Genomic DNA, 13,300 nt, shown 5'->3' with positions numbered 1-13,300 from the left:
CGATCCATGGAGGCCCCACCTCGCAACTTACAGGACTTAAAGGATCTGCTGCTAACGTCTTGGTGCCAGATACCACAGCACACTTTCAGAGGTCTAGTGGGGAGTACATGCTTGAAGGGTCAGGGCTGTTTTGGTGGCAAAAGGGGAACCTACACAATATTAGGCAGGTGGTCATAATGTTATAGCTGATTGGTGTATGTAAATATGTAAATAGCATATGTAAGGGGGCCTCCAACCTGTTCACAGCAAGTCAGTGTGCCCCCCCATGGGGTCTAAGGGCCCAGAATTAAATGTAAACAATGAAGTAATATACACTCACCTAAAGGATTATTAGGAACACCATACTAATACTGTGTTTGACCCCCTTTCGCATTCAGAACTGCCTTCATTCTACGTGGCATTGATTCAACAAGGTGCTGAAAGCATTCTTTAGAAATGTTGGCCCATATATTGATAGGATAGCATCTTGCAGTTGATGGAGATTTGTGGGATGCACATCCAGGGCACGAAGCTCCCGTTCCACCACATCCCAAAGATGCTCTATTGGGTTGAGATCTGGTGACTGTGGGGGCCAGTTTAGTACAGTGAACTCATTGTCATGTTCAAGAAACCAATTTGAAATGATTCGACCTTTGTGACATGGTGCATTATCCTGCTGGAAGTAGCCATCAGAGGATGGGTACATGGTGGTCATAAAGGGATGGACATGGTCAGAAACAATGCTCAGGTAGGCCGTGGCATTTAAACGATGCCCAATTGGCACTAAGGGGCCTAAAGTGTGCCAAGAAAACATCCCCCACACCATTACACCACCACCACCAGCCTGCACAGTGGTAACAAGGCATGATGGATCCTTGTTCTCATTCTGGTTACGCCAAATTCTGACTCTACCATCTGAATGTCTCAACAGAAATCGAGACTCATCAGACCAGGCAACATTTTTCCAGTCTTCAACTGTCCAATTTTGGTGAGCTTGTGCAAATTGTAGCCTCTTTTTCCTATTTGTAGTGGAGATGAGTGGTACCCGGTGGGGTCTTCTGCTGTTGTAGCCCATCCGCCTCAAGGTTGTACGTGTTGTGGCTTCACAAATGCTTTGCTGCATACCTCGGTTGTAACGAGTGGTTATTTCAGTCAAAGTTGCTCTTCTATCAGCTTGAATCAGTCGGCCCATTCTCCTCTGACCTCTAGCATCAACAAGGCATTTTCGCCCACAGGACTGCCGCATACTGGATGTTTTTCCCTTTTCACACCATTCTTTGTAAACCCTAGAAATGGTTGTGCGTGAAAATCCCAGTAACTGAGCAGATTGTGAAATACTCAGACCGGCCCGTCTGGCACCAACAACCATGCCACGCTCAAAATTGCTTAAATCACCTTTCTTTCCCATTCAGACATTCAGTTTGGAGTTCAGGAGATTGTCTTGTCCAGGACCACACCCCTAAATGCATTGAAGCAACTGCCATGTGATTGGTTGGTTAGATAATTGCATTAATGAGAAATTGAACAGGTGTTCCTAATAATCCTTTAGGTGAGTGTATAAGTCAATGTCTATTAGAGGTCAATACTAGATCCTTGGCTACATTTCTGTTCTACTTCTGACATTAAATAACATATTGGAAAAAGTAAACGTCAATATTTAGAGACTGACCTGACTGCATGGTTTGGGATGCCAAGTTTAATAACGCAATCTGCATCCCTCCAGCATGCTTCAACGGAAAGCCAACATATACACCTTTTTGTGATTTTACAAGTATTAACTAGAGCAGTAAATATTTCAAATTGTGCTGATAAAGCAATTCTAATATACCAGTCTTCACATACTACAGATACTACAGATGGGCACTGAGTTAACTGTGGCATTTGGGTGGAAAGATTCCAATCTATTAATTAACACATCAGTACATGTCCCATTGTAAATTAAACTGTGTTACAAATACTATAGTAGCTGACATACACTCACTTTTGGGATTTGAGTAAGTGGTTCAGGCTGATAACTGGTGGTGTATTTTCACCCGTAGCTATAATTTAGCTTTGACTTCCATTGTAGAGCTCAAATACTGTCCTTTACTAACATTTCATTAACAACTGTCCTCCACTGCACAACACTTGGTCACAACTGCCAGTGTCAGTGTGTCCTCCACTGCATCTGCCAGCACACAAGAGTTGCTGAACACAGCCTCACATTACCGTCTCCTCCAACAGCCGAGGAATTGAGGAACGTCCTTGTCAAGCAGGAAGTGGTCATGGCTGAGGCCCATGCACATGTGACTTAAACAGATTCTAAAATCCTGATGGCCCGAGCTCGACATGAGTCAGGTGGAGACATATATGACTGGTTTGACCTATGGAATCTCTCTAATTGAATTTCTTCTGTTTTATCTATCTGGCTTTTCCTTTTCTCATCACTAACCTGTCATCACTTCTGACAGAGAAGACCGTAACTATTGTCTATCTGAAGATACAAAAAGGCTTCTCCAACTCACATCCTCAGTTATTTTCCTCACTTCATGTGAGAGGAAAGCTCTGGGTTAACCTGTATTTATGTTTTGTATAATAAACTTGTTACTTTACTGAAACCACAGATAGATAGATAGATAGATAGATAGATAGATAGATAGATAGATAGATAGATAGACAATGTTTTTTCTCTGTTGGAAGTGATTGCATCTTATTAAAATACAGTTGTACAAAATAGTTTACCACATACATAATAATTAAAACAGACCTAAGTTTGTTACTGTTGTTGAAGTGTTTGATGAGTTGATTGGTGATGGTCAGCATTCTTAGGCAGCAGATGTTTATCAAAGACATTGTTGTAAGTCCTTAACCAAATACCTGTGCCTCAAAACACACAACCTTTATACTGTTTAACTGTTTCAGGTGATTGAATATCCTAGAAGACAATGGCTGAATGAAATTATGAGAAGACAATGCTTGATTGAAGTAACCCCTCAGACAGAAATGCATTAAGAACTAATAATTAAAGTAGCCCCCAGAACAAAGTAAATACAAACTAATGATTGATTTATAGACCAGATTGAATTAGCAACATGAAACCATTAATAATATATAGAGAATATAAAGGAAATAATAAAAGTAAATTTTCCCACTACAACACAAATATGCCTACCTCCTAGAGGGTGTTCTTGAGCTGGTCAACTGTTGTGAAGGGTTTTTCTTCACCAGGGAAATAATTATTCTGTCATCGACCACAATTGTTTTCTGTGGTCTTCCCGGCCTTTTGGTGTTCCTGAGCTCACCAGTGCATTTTTTCTTTTTAAGAATGTACCAAATAGTTGATTTGGCCACACCTAATGTTTTGCTATCTCTCTGATTGGTTTGTTTTGATTTGTAAGGCAAAATGCATCAAGAACAAGTAGGAACTAAAGACAGCTGCAGTACAGGCCTGGCAGAGCATCACCAGGGAAGAAACCCAGCATCTGGTGATGTCTATGGGTTCCAGACTTCAGACAGTCATTGACTGCAAAGGATTTGCAACTGAGTAAAAATATAAAATATGGGTGTAATTCCTACACCGTTCACCCAATTTGGATGTAACTGCCCTCAAATTAAGATGAAAGTCTACACTTAAAACTCAAATCAATGGCAGTGGCATACAGAGCCAAAATGATGACAATTGTGTCACTGTTCAAATATGTATGGACCTAACTGTATACACACACACGCACAATTGTATAGTTTCTTCTTTTGTTTAAATTATGTATCAAAGAAAACTAATATATATAACTGATTCAAGCCAGGTCAGACTCAATTTTACATTTGGATTCTAAGTTCCCTGTTTTTAATTTACTTTTTCTATGCCCAGTCAAAAAAGGCAATACGCACACATTGTGGTGCTCATGTAACAGTTCAGCTCAATAAAGGTCACCTTACTGGATTTATAAATAGTACAATGAAACAATGCAGTGCCAGCCCTGTGGCTAGGCCTCCCAGAGTCTCTCCATTCAATCCATTATGCCCACATCCCTGCCATGACTGAACATAAAACCCATAACAGAAGAAAAAAACAACAATGGTTCAGGAATGTGCATCTTCTGCCCTGAGTTGGAAAATGCTAAGACAATGGAAAACTGAAGACATTAAGCCATTTGTTATCATTTGTTATACAGTAATAACCTTTAGTCTTCAAAACACCATCACTTTCAGATCTCATGCACAACCCTTTCCAGGACTCTAGACTATCCCTTGCCAAGACCTGCCACAAGTCTGCCACATACAGAACAGCTTTAAATTTTGCACACACAAAAAAAGGAAACAATCAATAGCAGCCAAACTTTCTGTAGGAGCTACCTTGGTCAGAAATACAGGGCCTTATATAGTATACAGTGGCATAACATGAAAAACAGAAGGATTTACAAGTTGCCATAGACCAGGGGTGTCCAGCCATTTTTGACATGATATTTACTTTTTCAATTGCCAGCCTGATGAGATCTACCAGTCCCAGTTATGAAACGGATGAAACGGAAGCTCAGCACTAAGTGTGGGCCTATCATTATGATACTCAATTGATACTCACACATCAAATCAAAGGACTCTACTCTTATAATACAGTGGACCAATAATTGGTTTTCCATATTGGAAAATTTTAAATAAATTAATTTCCTATCTTAGTGTTACCGCTGGCTTTGAAAGGAGGCAGCAAGTTTCTCATAGTCAGGGCAGTAGCAACTGGTTGCAAGCCTCAGGAAGGCCACTAGGTGGTCATCTGTCATGGTAGATCTGTACTTGGACTTTACGATCTTCATGTGAGAGAATGCAGACTCACATAGGTTGGTTGATCCAAAAGGGGCTGACAAGTAGAAGGCACATTTTCGTATGTTGGGATACTTCTCCTGCAGCAATAGCTCCCAGGACTTTCCTGGGATCTCAGTGGTTGCCCTGGATTTAATCTCAATGTCATTTTGAAGGGTGAGAATTTCATTCTCCACTGCAGTTGTGTCCAAGTGAAAAAGTGATCCCACTTTGGAGGCAATGTCATCCACGTCTATATCTGTGCCAAACGGGAAGCACATATATGTGGCGACAGGCGACAGGAAGTGACGCAAAGTCAGAGAAGCGTCTGTCAAACTCAGACGAGATGCTCTGTACTTGCTCAGTGTAACATGTACTGTCAAACTGCGCTTTGTCTTTGCCCTGAAGTTCAAGTTCTGAATGCATATTTTGAAAGTTACGCAGGTCCTTCCGTTGCAGTTTACTTGAGAGCAGTTCATGGAGCTGATTATGTCGATTACATTTTTTTATTTTCCTTGCAGTTCTACATTCAGTTCATTCAGCATGTCAGTTAGGTCAGTAAGGAACACTAAATCCAGAAGACACTGTTTGTCCTCTAGCTGAGCATATTCTGCATTTTTAGAGAGCTGGAGAAACAGCTCACTAAATCTCCACGAAAACTTGCCTCTGCTCAGCAAGCGCACATCAGTGTGTAGCAGCACATCTGTGTGTTTTGCTTCAGTCTCCTCCAAGTGAGCGTGGAACAGCCTCCTTTGAAGGCATCTCGCTCGAATCGAACACACGATCTTCATTGCAACATCCATCACCTTGTTCATGTTTAATATTTTCGTGCACAAAGCATGTTGGTCAATTATGCAATGATAATTTAGAAAGTGTGGAAAAGAGTTATTATTTTTGCACAATGCAATGAACCAGTCTACGGCCTACCAGAGTGCATGCCCCATCAGTGGTAATGGAGACAAGCTTATAAAAGGGCAGTTGGATCTTGTCAGCGAACTCCATGAAAGCTTGAAAAATATCTTTGCCCCCTGTATGTCCTTTCAGTGGCAAAATGGTAAGTAGTTCCTCTTTTGCACTCATGTCCTTGAATAACATTGTAATAAAAATGCATAACTGTGCCACATCTACCATATCTGTCAACTCGTCAAACTGAAGGGAAAAACACTCACACCAATATCGTTCTTCAGTTTTTCCTTGAGATCCTCCGCTATTCCCTCACATTGCCGTGTCACTGTATTTCTGGATAACTGAATGTCCTTGATAGCAGCCACGATTTCAGTCTTATTCTTAAAATCCTGAAACAGCAAGTCTGTAGCCTCAATAAATGCCTCCTTGACCATCTCTCCATCTTTGAATGACTTTTTATGCTTAGCAAGAATGTGACTCCCACGATAGGATGCTATGGTTGCTGCCTTCCCTTAGGTAGTAGGTCCCGTGAAGATTGACTACTCTGTTGCTAGCTGAGATTTCAGTTCTTGCACCTTTCTTTTTCATAGATCACTCTTGGCAGGGAAATCAGTCTCATGGATTTTATGTGCGGTTTTGAAATATTCTAGGTTGTCCTTCTTTGCGATGGAAATGCTAGCATGGCAGATGAGACACACACTTTGAGTTTGACGTAACGAAGAAATAATCCTCCTCCCATTCCTTGTGAAAATGATACAGCTTCTGTCTCTTTGTATCCGTCCCACAACTAATTTTTGTTTGTCTGATATATTACCATAAGAAAAAAATGTATGATAGTCTGACCGAGCTATTTCTGATTTCTGTTCACATAGTACAAAAATCGTTAATTCTAGAAGTTTCATTGAGAAAGTTCCGTTAGGGTACTAGCAGGGAGACTTGAAGAAAGAAAGTTTTCTGAATTTGATTATATAAATATTTTTGTGGTAATTAATATTGCCTGTTGTGGTTTTTAACAAGCAAGAAATAAATCTGTGGAAATTAAGAATCACATTGCTTTAAGAACACAGCAATTGTATATTTGGTATGGTCCCAAAAAGTGTGCAGGGACTGGTCAGTGTTTATGTCAATCAATCAAGGCATTTATGTGAGTGGAGGACTGAAGAGCCGCTATTAATGTTTTGTATAAACTGTATAATGTTTTATATTAATGTTTGAAATACTAATATGTCAACAGAGCCAATTGTATTAATTGTCAAGCAAGAAAATGTTAGCAAGGCTGTTTTTACAAGTGCGGACGCTGCAGAAGTCACTCCCAGCATTTGCTTCAAGATGTGGCTTATCTTAAGGCTGGAGAGGTCACATTATGGTTATTGATTAACAGTTGCTATGATGACCATGGGACCGGACCTCTCCCAGTATATCCAAGGAAGCCATCTGGTTTCCGCATCCCACACCTCCCGCCAGGAAGACAACCATGAACATTCAGAAACCTGAGCTCAAGATAACACTCTGGGAAACCTGTGACTGACCCTGCCCACTGAACCACATGTCATGCATTGTATAAAAGCTGTTAACTTCTGCTGATCAGAGAGAGACTCCGCTCAGGTGGAGAGCTTCCATGTCAGGGGCCTTACAGGCCGGGCATGTTAAATAAATACATTTATCCTCTGTGCATCAAGACCGGGTTCTTCTTGAACTGTCAAAAATTTAAATATGAATATTGATTATACTTTTTCCAAAAATCATCCCTGCAATCGAATGGAAAGCACTCCACTTAAGGTACTTAAAGCTGCTGCTGAGAAAGAGCTGTGCTGTTTCTCTGTGAAAAAAAAGTCAAGCAGTTGACCAGGGGACAGAAACCAAGAATCCAAAAAATAAAATAAAATAAAATAAAATAAAAAACTTGAAAAAATGTGGCCACTACAGTGTCATGTTTGCAGAATGATTGCCTTCCTGGATTAACTCATCCAAGAAGATTTCATTTGTGAATGTTGCCAGCATGTTGATCAAGGTCCATGATCTTGAGGCTCAGCTTGTTGATCTTCGCTATATTAGTGATAAAGCCCTGCACAGGCCTCAAATCTAGGCCCCAGCCCGGCCCTGGCCCGAGACGCTCAGGCCCCAGCCCGGCCCTTGTCCGACAGATTATCACAATCTCGGGTCTGACTGGAGCCTGTGTTTTTTTTTGTTTTGTTTTTCCCATTACACAGCCTATACTACTGTTGCAGCCATTAAAATAGTTCAGTTTTGTTTTTAATGGCAAAGTAGTTATATTTATTTTCATTTCTTTATTAAGTTAATTTAGAATTTTTTTTGGAGCATTTTATGTTTGTTAAAGTTTTTGTTTTTTAAAGTGAATACCAAGCGGCCAGTGGTCGAGTTGATCACATTTGATTAATTTAGCCTCTCAAATCAACACTTGACTTGCCTACAATAAAATCCATAGATATAAAACACTTCAAGCATATCACACAATGTTAGTTTAAATGTTCATTATCACCACCACAGTAACACGAAGGTTATCTTACCTCAAAAATCAAGGCGTCACCACAAAACATGGCCATTCTTATGTACAATAGTTTCCAACAGTTAGACTAATGAAAATAAAGTCCAATCAAACAAAAAACAAGACAGCCTCCTAGTCTTAACATGGCTACAGCCAGAAGAACAGCCTCTTACAGAACATCGTGGAGAACAAACACAGCATCCACAGTGGATGTTTCAGTCCAGTCCTGCTTCTTCTGTCCTCTTCCAGCTGCGCTGAAGACATGCTGCTGCTGCTGCCGCCGCTGGCGGGGACACTAACACCGTGCGAGCCGGTCTGCGCAGGCGCATAGCATGCTCTCCATGGGAAACCTGTGTGCATGTGTGTGCGTGAGCAGACTGTCATGCGTGTCAGTGTGATAGGTTATTAAACGTCTTTCTATGTTTGTTTTACCATCATCAACTTCTAATAGTTTCTTTTAATTAATTAATGTCTAAAATATAAAAAGGAGGAGGAGCCTAAAACAGGCCCGATGCCTGGCCCGCGTGTGAACTATGACGTGAAAATTGGCCCGAAGCCTGGCCCAAGGGGTGTAAATAAGTCGGGGCCCGTCGGGCTCAGGCTGAAATGCAGGGCTCTAATTAGTGATATGGAGGAATTAGTCAAACAGTCCATTAGAGAGATGATGTGCACGCCAAAACCTAGGAGAGTTGAGACATTAGATCAGGAAAGTGTACAGAACTGTTGGATTATAGTAGGTCGTAACCACAGAAAAGGGCACGCACAATCCTTAGAGACATCCCAAGAGCTAGAAATGGATAGTTGGACAGTGATGGCTCCGAGGATGATGGAACGGCAATTGAGCACCAGAGCACCATGGTGTTCACTCCTCCCCAGAACAGGGAGGTAGTTATAGTAGGAGACTCAATCCTTAGAGGTGTAGATCACACAGTGCGTGCTAGTGATAAGGAGACCCGCATGGTATCTTGCCTGCCTGGTGCTCAGATTGCAGATCCCCCTAAACTAGTAGACAGGCTACTGGCCAAAGCCGGGGGGGAATCCACTGGTCATGGTCCACATTGGAACCAATGACATAAGAAAAGGAAGGGAAGAGGTTCTGGAAGACAAATTTAAGATGTTAGATGTTAGACCTAGAAGTCACAGTGCTGGTGTGTGACTATGATGTTGTAGGAGTGACAGAAACATGGCTTACTGAAAATGATGGGGATGAATACAAGTTGAAAGGATACACACAGTTTAGGACAGACAGGCAAAACTGAAGAGGTGGTGGGGTAGCATAATATGTCAAAAATGACACTGAGGCAGAAGAACTCAAATTAGAGCCTAGTAACGAGACAGAATCTTTGTGGGTTAAACTTTTGAACAAAAGTGGTAGGAGTGGTAGTGGTAGTGGTAGGAGTGTGACCACTCAATTCAGATATTCAGAGAGATGTTGCATTGGACAATGTAATCAGGACTGCATGTAGCAAGGATGTGGCTGTTATAATGGGGGATTTCAATTTCCCAAACATAGACTGGGATTTGTGTTGCAAATGGAAAAGAAGTCTTTTAATCAGGCCGGCCCAGAAGAAAACCAGAGTGAACTCGTATTCAAACAGCTTTCTTACAGTTCTCTTCCGGGTTTTACATTTTATACAGTAGTAAACATTTGATTTGATCTTTTCAAATGACCAAGCTAGAGTCAGAGGGATACTAGTTAGAGAACCAATGGCAAACTGTGATCACAATATGGCTAGCTTTGAGGCATACTTTCAAATAACAAGGACCAAGTCTAAAACAATGATCTACAATTTTAGAAAAGCAAACCTTGAAGGTATGAGGCAGCACTTAGAAGAGTTAGACTGGAGCACACTGGATACAGATTCAGTTGAAAATAGTTTAATAGAAGTATGCAAAAAAATATCAAGAGAAAGAAAATATTGTATAGCATATACAAAAGGGATAGAGACTAAACAAAATACAAAGAATATTTTGAACTGCAAGATATCTTAAAAAAGGGATCAGGAAAGCAAAGAGGGAAATAGACAGAAACATAGCTCTTGGAGCTAAAACTCATGCAGTGAGTTTTTTTCAATATTGCAACAGCAAGAAATCAATAAAGGAGTTTCGGTCTGTAGTTCAGACTCCCGACAACAGAAGGCATCAAACTAAACCGGGACTTCCCTTACCTAGGTCTCAGGTTAGGGAGGAGAAAGCATTAGCCAATGCAAGCTGATCTAAGTTGGAGCAGAGCATTGAGGTGCTAAAGGAAGATATGCAGAAGCAGATGCATAGTAAAAGAAAATAGATCATGAAACTTTATTACTATAAAAGAAAATCTGAAAATAGATGAACATGGATGAAATATATATGGACTTAGTTGCTAATATGGGAGTTAGTATGCATAAGGCATCTCAGGTTGTTAGTTTTAGAAAAACTGGCTGCACAGATAGAAAGACTACAGAGTAGAATTCTTACAGAAAATGATTTGATTGCACAGATGGGACAACAAAAATAGGTCACAAGTGCATTGCTGGCATCTTTTTTTTTTTAAGGATGGTACAAGGATGCATTTAGGACTCCGAACAGGCATCAGGCTCTGCTTAGTGTACATTTGATACTATCAGAGAAATGGTTCAGGACATAATCAGAAATGGGGGGTGTGACTTGAATGTACATTTGTGTGAGTGAAATTATCAGAGAAAAAAATCAATTACATTTTGTCTCAGTACAAATCAGATATTCTTCCAGAGATTGTGGAAGACTTTGAACAGCACAATGAAGCTGATAAGGCTAAACTTAGACTTGTAAATGAGCTTTCTGTGGATTGCATTTAGTTGATGATTTTGCCCACCAGGCTGATATAACACTTTCTATCTAGGAGAGATTTTTGGTGGAGACAAAGTAGGTAGATTGTGCTTCATTGTGTACACAAAACAGTAGGAGAAAGCGGGACAGTTAGATTGATCAGAACTGTATGCAAAGCAGTGCAGGAAAGAGGCTGTGAAAAAAGTGGAAAACCAGTGCAATTCAAGACATTTCTTGTAGTGTATAAAGTGTTAAAATAAAACCGTTTATTTTAAAAGATGCATTAGTACAATGCAATCTTCATTGAGTGTTTAAAATGTGGCGTGATGCCTAGTTTCTTTCTATTGGCCATGGATGTATGGGATCATATGTTAATTGATAGAACCCTTATGTGGAAGATATGTAAGCTATGGATTCTTCTGGAAGAGCGCAGTAGAATGGTAGCTGTGAGCCTTGCACTATACCCTGCTGATGCCTTGAAGTCCGAATAAAGCAGTTCGTTCTTTTGGAACATTTTTGTCTCTTTTTTTTAATTCATATCTGTTACATACACAACATTTCTGTTCTGAATTTGTGCCACTGGTACCTTTCAAAGGTAACAGAATCAACATTATGTTTTTCAGTGCAGCTGGGTTTTTTACCTGTATTCTGATTTGCTGGAATTCAGTAGAGAAATTCAGAATGAAAACAAATTTGTGGAAGCTGTTTTTGCTGATCTAAATATTAGACAGTACTTGGCAGGATGTAGGGCACTTGAATTAATTTGTAAAATTGTGACAGAGCCTCTTTTGAGAGTTTTGTCAAGGAAAGAGCATGTTCTTGAGATGAATGACAGGTATCAGGAACTTGTCTGCAAACTGAAGGCATGGCAGTCGGACGGCCAGAGTTTTGTTAGAGGAGATGTTCAATTGTTCAATGCAGAGCAGGGATGGCGAACCTGTGGCACGCTTGCCCTCCCATTGGTGGAGCTGTGCAGATCCGCGCAGAACTGCGAAAATCTGCACTTCACGAATGAGATGTTAATGTTATGATGACTGTTGATGCTGCTGTGCGGCACTCTGGGAGCAGGAGGAAGATGACAGACACTGTAAGTCTGTCCTGTTGTGATTAATTGTGGTCAGCAATGGACGTGTTTGTTGAACACGTGGGGGGGGAAGCATTTTGTTTACCGTTATCTCCTGTATCAAATGGAGAAATGGCCACACATTCATATTTAACACTTTCGACAATTTAAAAACTTCATAAAGTTGGCAAAAGAAAGCTGTCAATTGATAATTCTCAAAAAAAATAATCTTAAAACAAGTGCCACACAATGTATATTAAATCTACCAGTTTTAGTTATTTTACAAAATGTAAAAACAGTTGATATTAAGTAAATATATGTTACAAGAGGTGCTGGGAGGGGTGATTGGTGTTGCCTAATAATTGGTGTGTTTTTTATGTTTCTTTTATTATGGAGTGTTGTGGGTTTATATTTTCACTTGTTTCATTACTTTTGTTATATTTTTACTTGTGTTATTATTTCTGTTAATGTTCACTTTTGATTTGCTTTTGTTTCTTCACTTAATTATATTTTCACTTCAAGGCAGCATTCTTCACAAGCTCCAGGCACTAATTAAGGACACACCCGTCTGATTGGGTGGTATCCCCCACTCCTCTAACACCTGTTTCATCTATCTCATGACCCATAATGAGGAAAATCTGCTTTAAAAGAAGAGAGCAGACAGCAGCAGGAAGGCACTGATAGGAACAGGGGAATTGTTCACGGCAGGATAAGTACTCAGATGTTCGATGGGATAACTCTCCATGAATGAGAGTTTTGGCCGATTGCCGTGCACCTTTCCTGGATCCTGGCTGTCTCTTCTTAACGAGTGTGGCATCCTGAGGAGAAAAATAAATGGTTAATTTGAGTATAGATACTGGACTGCTTCTGTACTATTTCTACTTCTCTTGCAGGTAGAGACGGTGTTACCCCGGTGGTCAGCTGGGCCCGAGGTGGAAGTAGTGCACCTGGGGAAAAGGATGGCAGAGGGACGTGAATGGGGAAAATAACATCTGTGTGTGTGTGTGTGTGTGTGTGTGTGTGTGTGTGGTTTCACTTACCTGGCCTCAAGGAAGTGCCCCTAATGAATTTAATTTCTCTCTCCCTTGCCAGGATTGGTGGCACTCCAGAGGCTGACACTGTGGAAGGTGGACCCTATGCTGCTAAGCCTCCTAGAGATCCACCTGCTACAAACTCAAATGGACATTCATGACTAAGACTTCCTTTTGCAGGAGGGGGGAGGCAAGACAGGCTTAGCTTTTAGTATAGTTTTATTAGGATTTTTTTAGGATTAGTTTTAGTAGTTT

At 40.6% G+C, this 13,300-nt stretch overlaps 1 long non-coding RNA gene across 1 annotated transcript; it reads left to right on the top strand.

Annotated features, from left to right (window-relative positions):
- The first annotated feature begins 12,589 nt into the window (after positions 1-12,589).
- On the top strand, positions 12,590-13,300 carry LOC136762761 (uncharacterized). The gene is made up of 2 exons (XR_010820885.1): positions 12,590-12,907; positions 13,107-13,300. It is a non-coding gene; the product is annotated as an uncharacterized LOC136762761 (long non-coding RNA).

The sequence above is a fragment of the Amia ocellicauda genome, chromosome 11, assembly GCF_036373705.1.
Source record: "Amia ocellicauda isolate fAmiCal2 chromosome 11, fAmiCal2.hap1, whole genome shotgun sequence".
NCBI lineage: Eukaryota > Metazoa > Chordata > Actinopteri > Amiiformes > Amiidae > Amia > Amia ocellicauda.
This window is presented reverse-complemented; position numbering and strand designations above follow the sequence as displayed.